Source organism: Saccopteryx leptura, chromosome 2 (genome assembly GCF_036850995.1).
Source record: "Saccopteryx leptura isolate mSacLep1 chromosome 2, mSacLep1_pri_phased_curated, whole genome shotgun sequence".
Classification (NCBI taxonomy): Eukaryota; Metazoa; Chordata; class Mammalia; order Chiroptera; family Emballonuridae; genus Saccopteryx; species Saccopteryx leptura.
The window spans coordinates 102331881-102340009 of record NC_089504.1 but is presented as its reverse complement, the minus strand read 5'-3'; the positions used below and the strand labels follow the sequence as shown (position 1 = coordinate 102340009).

The following is an 8129-nucleotide window of genomic DNA, read 5'->3' as shown; positions in this document are numbered from 1 at the left end:
CCCAACAAAATCCTGAGAACGCCAGGACAAGGTAGCTACATCTTCTCCCCTGCCATGAGGACAGCCTTTGTACATGATGACACAATTCTATTCTGATGCCTCAGACTCCATAGGTTAAAGTGCATGATTCCTAACAAGACTGTCCCCATTTGAGATGACAGCCACAAGTTTGGAGATCCCCAGGTCACCTCTACTTCTGATTCATGGCTACAAGTCCAGGAGGTTTCTGAGACCCTTCTGAGTTTCAGTAATTCACTAGAATGACTCACAGAACTCAGGAAAGCACTACACTTATAAATACACTTTTTAATTTATTCATTTTAGAGAGGAGAAAGAGAAAGAGAGAGAAATAGGGGAGGAGCAGGAAGCATCAACTCCCATATGTGCTTTGACCAGACGAGTGCTTCAGGGTTTTGAACAGGCGACCTCAGTGTTCCAAGTCAACTGCGCCACCACAGGTCAGGATAAATACACTTTTATCATAAAAGATTTAAATCAAGACCAGATAAATGAAGACGTACATAGGACAAGGTCTGGAAGAGTCATAAACACGGAGCTCCATGCCCTCTCCCCATGACATCAAGGGGCACCACCCTCTCAGCACATTCCTGGGATCACTACCAGGAAGCTCCACCAAACTTCAGTGTACAGAGTTTCTACTGGGCTTGCATTATGTAGCTGAGGTTGATGGGATTACTGGCCACTTGACTGAACTCAATCTCTAGTTCCCCTTATGTCCCTGGAAGTTAGGCTGGCTCAAAAACCCAGCCCTCTAGTCACATGACTGTTCTTTCTGGTGGCCTTCATTCTGAGTTGTTTTTTCTGACCCAAGGGGCTCATTAATAACAAATATACTCTCCTATTACCCAGGAAATTCTTAGGATTTAGTCTCCCTCCCTGAACCTAGGGACAAAGGCCAATCAAATGTTTTATTATACAACAAGCTTCAGACTCTGGGATATCATGTTGTAGAAGAGGGAAAACAGATATCTCAAAGATTTCCAAGAGAATATTTAAACCATCCCTGAGAAGAAATGGAACTTTAGAACAAATGTTCAAGTTCAAAATGTTCTGTTTAAAGCAAAATACTGTTACCTGCAAGCCTAAAGTGACCACCACCCCTCAGATAGTGGGGCCCCTGAGGAAGATCAAAGCAGGTTAGGGTCTATGGAACTGACCAGCACCCACCAAACTTATCAAAGAATTGATAGAAATCTCAGTAGCAATGTAACAATTTATAATAAGGAATATTTTGGTTAGGTGATTCAGAATCACTGTACCAACTTGCTGTTACCTTCTTCCACCAGCAACAAAACCAAATTAATAAGGGATTGGTGCTTGGTGACTGTGGAATCAGGACAGTGACAAAATCCTATACAGTCTCACTTTTTGACTCTTTTTCCTACAAGTGTACCATCACCCTTCTACTTTCATAATATAATGTTTTCCTTAAATATGCTTATAACTATTTTTTTTATTTATATGCTGCCTTACTAACATCATATTGTATTTTCTTAAGGACACATCAAAGTCATCTTGATTGACCTTTTTAAATTAACAAATTTTCCTCAGTATGTATATACCATCAAACTCTTATGCACTTTTAGACTGGTGATACCAGCTCCTTTCACAGCATTAAATTTCGGAACTTACCCCGGAATTTGGCCCCTCTGCCTTTGTGCGCTGTGAGAGAACTGTCAGTGAGCATGATTAAAAATAGCCTTTCAGTCCAGCCAGTGTTTACTTCTTGAGGCATGTGTGACTAATCGAAAGCGTTTATCACATGCTTAGTTGCCTAGATTGTATGTCCTACAGCTAGAGCCTTTTAAAATATTGTTTTATCGATATTTGACTGTTCAGTTGACGCCTTTATGTAACTTTCATCGGTGAGGCATGAAGAATGAGGCTACTGCAGAGTGGATCTGGTGTGGTCCTAGAGATTACAGAGAAGCCAGAAGGAAGGGGAGAAATGTTTACAAATACAACACTATTTCTGCCTCACATAGATCCCAAATGGGTGTGTTTTCACTTTCCAAATTCATCAAGTGAAAAAGCAGGCCTTTCAGAGACTCGGGCCCTGTAACTGGACCTGACATTTGGCTTCAGTCATTCAGCACCAGCATCCGTCTCTCGTACCGACGTTTCAGAAGCTGAAGGATGCTGCCCTGGGGTCTGAGACCAGAGCTGGACACATGGATGGCATCCCAGGTGTGTGTACCCGACCCCTTTAGTCTGCCATCTATGCCAGGACGGTTTGGTCGGGATTCTGTCACAGAGCCATCTCAACATCTTTGGGAGCAGCCACTCAGAAGAAGAAGAAATTGTTTCCGTCGCTGTCCAGGGGAACAGGCCAGACCGCTGCACTAGGCAGACTGGGCGTTCCATCTCTTTGCTCTTGGAGTGGTCCTGAGTTCTCACGTGTCAGCGACAGAACGCCTCAGAGAACAGCACTGCTCTGTGATCAGTAGCATCACCGACACCCTGCCCGAGTGTAGTGTGGCCTCAGAGAGCCTGAGCTAACGCCCTGTGCATGGGATCTCCTCACCGAGGCTCACAAACTCAACGTGTCCATAACAAGAATCACGATCCACCTCTCCAAAGCCCTTCCCTGTGCTGCTGGTTCCAGTCACTGGTGCCACCATCTATCCAGAATCGTGGACATCTTTCTTGACTGCCCCTTCCCTCACCCCCAGAGCAAGCCACCGGCAGGTTCATCCATGTACCCTGACTTTTCTCAAATTTAGCCACTCTCTCCATCCCAACTTCAACACTCTAGTTGAAAATAGCACTCATCTCTCTCCTGGGGAACTCTGACACCCTCCCAACTGGTCAGCGACATTCACTGCCTCTCCCGCACTCTCTTAGTCCAGGGTGATTTTTTTAAAAACAGATTGTGTCACTGCCTTGATGAAAGCCCTCTACAATCTCCCACTGGTCTCAGGACACAGGTCAACACCCAGGTTCGAGGTGGTCTGGCCTCTGCCTCATTGTGAGTCGTTCGTCTCCAATCTTGATAAACCAGCCCTGCCGGTGCTCCTCTGACTTGTGCTCCCTCTTCCCACAAGACAGCTGTCCCTACATCTGTACCTGCTGTTCCCTCTGCTTGCAACAGGACCTTCCCAACATCTCCCTGCTTTTACTTTTTTGTGGCAAAACTTGCATAACATAGAATCTAGCATTTTATATTTTTCAAGATTTTATTCATTTTCTTTAATTCATTTTAGAGAGGAGAGAGAAAGGGAGAGAGACAGAGAGGGAGAGAGAGAAAGTGGGGAGGAGCAAGAAGCATCAACTCCCATATATGCCTTGACCAGGCAAGCCCAGGGTTTCGAACCGGCGACCTCAGCATTTCCAGGTCGACGCTTTATCCACTGCGCCACCACAGGTCAGGCCGATTTTATTCATTTTTTAAAGAGGAGAGAAAGAGAGATAGGGGAGAGGAGCAGAAAGCATCTACTCCTAAATGTGCCTTGACCAGGCAAGCCCACAGTTTCAAACCAGTGACCTCAGCATTCTAGGTCGATACTTTATCCACTGTGCCACCACAGGCCAGGTAGAATCTAGCATTTTAGTCATTTAAGTATACAGTTCTGTGGAATTAAATACATTTACATTGTTGTGCAAAAATGTGGAATGCTTCACAAATTTGCATGTCATTCTTGCATATGGCCCCTGCTAATTTTCTCTGTATTGATACAGTTTTAGTCTATGTGCTATTAGAACAGGCAGCCACCTCTTTTCACTGTATAGTGTGACTCATCCTGCAGGTCTCAGGTTAAGAATCACTCCTTGAGAGAAGCCTTCCAAGACCAGGCCCAGCACCCTTCACACCTCCCCGGGCTGCACAGCCCCCAGCACGAGTGATAAGACTGTCTGGGATCTTCCCCTCACTACACTGTGGTCTCCGTGCCTGCGGCACTTGGGGCCTAGAGGACTGCTTCGCATAGAGTAGGGTATCAGTACATCATCTTCAAATGAATGAGTGAATGAAAGAATGAAGAAATGCAATTCTGCTCACAGTGAAGACTACCTTTGATAACTGCAGAAAAGTAGGTATTTCTGCATTGTCCTGAATTTTGTTCCAAAGTGGAATCTGGGCTTCAACTTTGAAAAACTCAAACTAATAGAATTTTTTAAAATGTTTTTCCAAAAAGAAAAGTTATTTAAACTTTTCCTCTCATAAAAGAGAAAAAATACTTAGTAGTCTTTATTTTTTAATATTTATAATGTAATTATTAGTATCAGTACTTATTTTTTTCTTTTCTTTTTTATTTATAAATTAAATGTAGCCTGACCAGTCAGTGGCCTAGTGGATAAAGCGTCGAACTGGGACGCAGAAGACCCAGGTTCGAAATCCCAAGATCACCAACTTAAGTGCAGGCTCATCCGGCTTGAGCATGTAGGGTCGCTGGCTTGAGCATGGAATCATAGACATGACTCCATGGTCGCTGGCTTGAGCCCAAAGGTCACTGGCTTGAAGCCCAAGGTCACTGGCTTGAGCAAAGGGTCACTCGCTCTGCTATAGCCCCTGGTCAAGGCACATATGAGAAAGCAATCAATGAACAACTAAGGTGCCGCAATGAAGAATTGATGCTTCTCATCTCTCTCCCTTCCTGTCTGTTCCTATATGTCCCTCTCTCTGTCTCTCTCTCTCTCTGTCACACACACACACACAAAAAAAAAGGGAATTAAATATATTAGGGTGGCCTGACCTGTAGTGGCGCAGTGGATAAAGCGTTGACCTGGAAATGCTGAGGTCGCTGGTTCGAAACCCTGGGCTTGCCTGGTCAAGGCACATATGGGAGTTGATGCTTCCAGCTCCTCCCCCCTTCTCTCTCTCTGTCTCTCTTTTCTCTCTCTCTCTGTCTCTCCCTGTCTTCTGTAAGATGAATAAAAAAAAAAAATTAAAAAAAAATCTACATAAAAAAAAAAGAAAAAAAAATGTAAAAAGGTGACATTGGTCCATAGGAACACATAGGTTTCAGGTATGCATTTCCATAGCATATGAACTATTCATTGCATTGTGTGTTCATCACCCAAAGTCAAACCACTTTCTGTCACTGTAAATATGGTATGGCCCCTTTATTTCCCTTCCCCCTAACCTTCTTCCTGTGATAACCACTTCATTTTCATCTATGTCCATGAGTCTCTGTTTATATTTAACCTATGTATGAAATCATACAGTTCTTAGGTTTTTCTGGTTTACTTATTTTGCTTAGCATAATATTCTCAAGGTCCATCCATGTTGTTACAAATGGTAATATGTCATCATTTCTTTTTTTTTGTTTGTTTGGGTTTTTGGGGTTTTTTTTTGTTTGTTTGTTTGTTTGTTTTTTTGTATTTTTCTGAAGCTGGAAACAGGGAGACAGTCAGACAGACTCCCGCATGCGCCCGACCGGGATCCACCCGGCACGCCCACCAGGGGCGACGCTCTGCCCACCAGGGGGCGATGCTCTGCCCCTCCAGGGCGTCGCTCTGCCGCGACCAGAGCCACTCTAGCACCTGGGGCAGAGGCCAAGGAGCCATCCCCAGCGCCCGGGTCATCTTTGCTCCAATGGAGCCTTGGCTGCGGGAGGGGAAGAGAGAGACAGAGAGGAAGGAGGGGGGGTGGAGAAGCAAATGGGCGCTTCTCCTATGTGCCCTGGCCAGGAATTGAACCCAGGTCCCCCGCACACCAGGCCGACGCTCTACCGCTGAGCCAACCGGCCAGGGCCTGTTTCCGTGTCTTGATCACTATGAAGAATGCTGTGAAGAACATGGGTGTGCATGTGTCTCTGCATACAGAATTTTTGGGGTAGATACCCAGTAGAGGGATTTCTGGTCATATGGTAATTCTATTCTTAATTTTTTGAAGTACCCCCATACTATCTTTCATAATGGCTGTACCAGTTTACATTCCCACCAGCAGTAAATGAGGCTTCCTTTTTCTCCACAGCCTCTCCAACACTTGTTATTACCTGTCTTGATAATATCCAATCTAACAGGTGTGAGGTGGTATCTCATTGTAGTTTTGATTTGCATTTCTCTAATAGCTAGTGAAGATGAGCTTCTTTTCATATATCTGTTGGCCATTTGTATGTCTTCTTGGGAGAAGTGTCTATTCTGGTCCTCTTCCCCTTTCTTTCTTTCTTTTTTTTTTTTCTTAATTGGATTTATTGTGTATTTGTTGCGGAGCTTGTGAGCTCTTTATATATTCTGGATATTAACCTCTTATCAGAGCTGTTATTTGTGAATATCAATTCCTGTTTGGTTGGCTGCCTGCTTGTTTTGTTGTCAGTTTCTTTCATTGTGCAGAAACTTTTTAGTTTGATATAGTCCCATTCATTTATTGTCGCCTTTACTTCCCTTGTCTTTTGGGTCTAATTCATAAACTATTCTCGGCAGTCAAGGTCCATAAATTTAGTACATATGTTTTCCTCTATGTAATTTATTTTTTCAGATCTTCTGGTTAGGACTTTAATCCATTTTGAATTGCTTTTTGTGCATGGGGACAAACTATAGTCAATTTTCATTCTTTTGCACGTGGCTTTCAATTTTCCCAGCACCATTTATTGAAGAGACTTTCTTTTCTGTATAGTGTGTTTTGGGGTCCTTTGTTAAAAGGAATTTGGACACATACATGTGGTTTTATTTTGGGGCTCTCGACTCTGTTTCATTGGTCTCTGTGTCTCTTTTTCTGTCAATACCATGCTGTTTTGATTATTGTGATTTTGTAGTGTAATTCGAAGTCAGGTTGTGAGATACCTTCAGCTTTGTTCTTTTTTCTCAGTATTGCTTTGGCTATTTGATATCTTTTATGGTTCCACACAAATCTGGTGATTTTTGTTCTATTTCTTTAAAACTGACAATGGGATTTTAATGGGGATTGCATTAAATTTGTATAATGCTTTGGGTAATATGGCCATTTTAACCATGTTGATTCTTCTAATCCATGAACATAAAGTATCTTTTTATTTTGTTGTGTCTTTTTCAATTTCTTTTAATAATGCTTTGTAATTTTCTGTATATAGGTTCTTCATATTGTCTGTTAAGTTTATTCCTAGGTATTTTTATTTTTGTTGCAATTGTAAAAGAAAAAAAATTAGCAAGAGAAAGACACAGAGAGAGAGACAGAAAGGGAGAGAGATGAGAAGCATCAACTCATAGTTTTGGCACTTTAGTTGTTCATTGATTGTTTCTCATATGTGCCTGGACTAGAAGCTAACAACTAAGCCAGTGACCCCTTGCTCAAACTAGCAAGCCAGTGACCTTGGGCTTCAAGCCAGTGACCTTTGAGCTCAAGCCAGCAACCATGGGATCATGTCTATAATCTCACATTCAAGCCAGCAACCCTGGGCTCAAGCTGGTGAGCCCACACTCAACCCAGTGACCTCAGGGTTTTGAAACTGAGTCCTCAGCATCTCAGGTCAATGCTCTATCCACTGCACCACCACCTGGTCATGCAGAAAATTTTTTTGAATTCATTTTCTGAGGCTTTATTGTTGGCATATAGGAAAGCAGTAGACTTTAATATACTGTATTAATTTTGTATCTTGTGATTTTACTGTATTGGTTTATTGTTTCTAATAGCTTTTTGGTTGAGTCATTGAGGTTTTCTATATACAGAATCATGTCATCTGCAAGAAGTCATACCTTTATTTCTTTCCCAATATGGGTACATTTTATTTTTTCTCTTGCCTGATTGCTCTGGCTAAAACTTCCAGAACTATGTTGAATAAAAGTTGTCAGAATGGGCATACTTGTCTTATTCTTAATTTTAGAGGAAAAGCTTTCAGTTTTTCACCATTCAGTATGCTATTGACTGAGGGTTTGTCATATATGGTCTTTATTATGTTGAGGTACTTTTCTTCTGTACTCATTTTATTGAGTGTTTTACTCATAAATTGATGTTGTATCTTATCAAATGCCTTTTCTGCATCTGTTTATATGATCAAATAATTTTTCTTTCTTTTGTTACTCTGGTATATTACATTGATTAATTTGTATATGTTGAACCATCTTTGTGCTCCTGGAATAAACCCCACTTGATTGTGATGTATTATTTTTAATGTGTTGTTGTATTCAATTTGCTAGTATTTTTTTAGGATTTTTGCATCTGTGTTCATTAGAGATATTGGTCTGCAGTTTTC

At 42.0% G+C, this 8129-nt stretch overlaps 1 non-coding gene across 1 annotated transcript; it reads right to left on the bottom strand.

Annotated features, from left to right (window-relative positions):
* Positions 1 to 3622: 3622 nt before the first annotated feature.
* On the bottom strand, positions 3623 to 3725 carry LOC136396538 (U6 spliceosomal RNA). Its single transcript, XR_010749811.1, has one exon. It is a non-coding gene; the product is annotated as a U6 spliceosomal RNA (small nuclear RNA).
* Positions 3726 to 8129: the final 4404 nt, after the last annotated feature.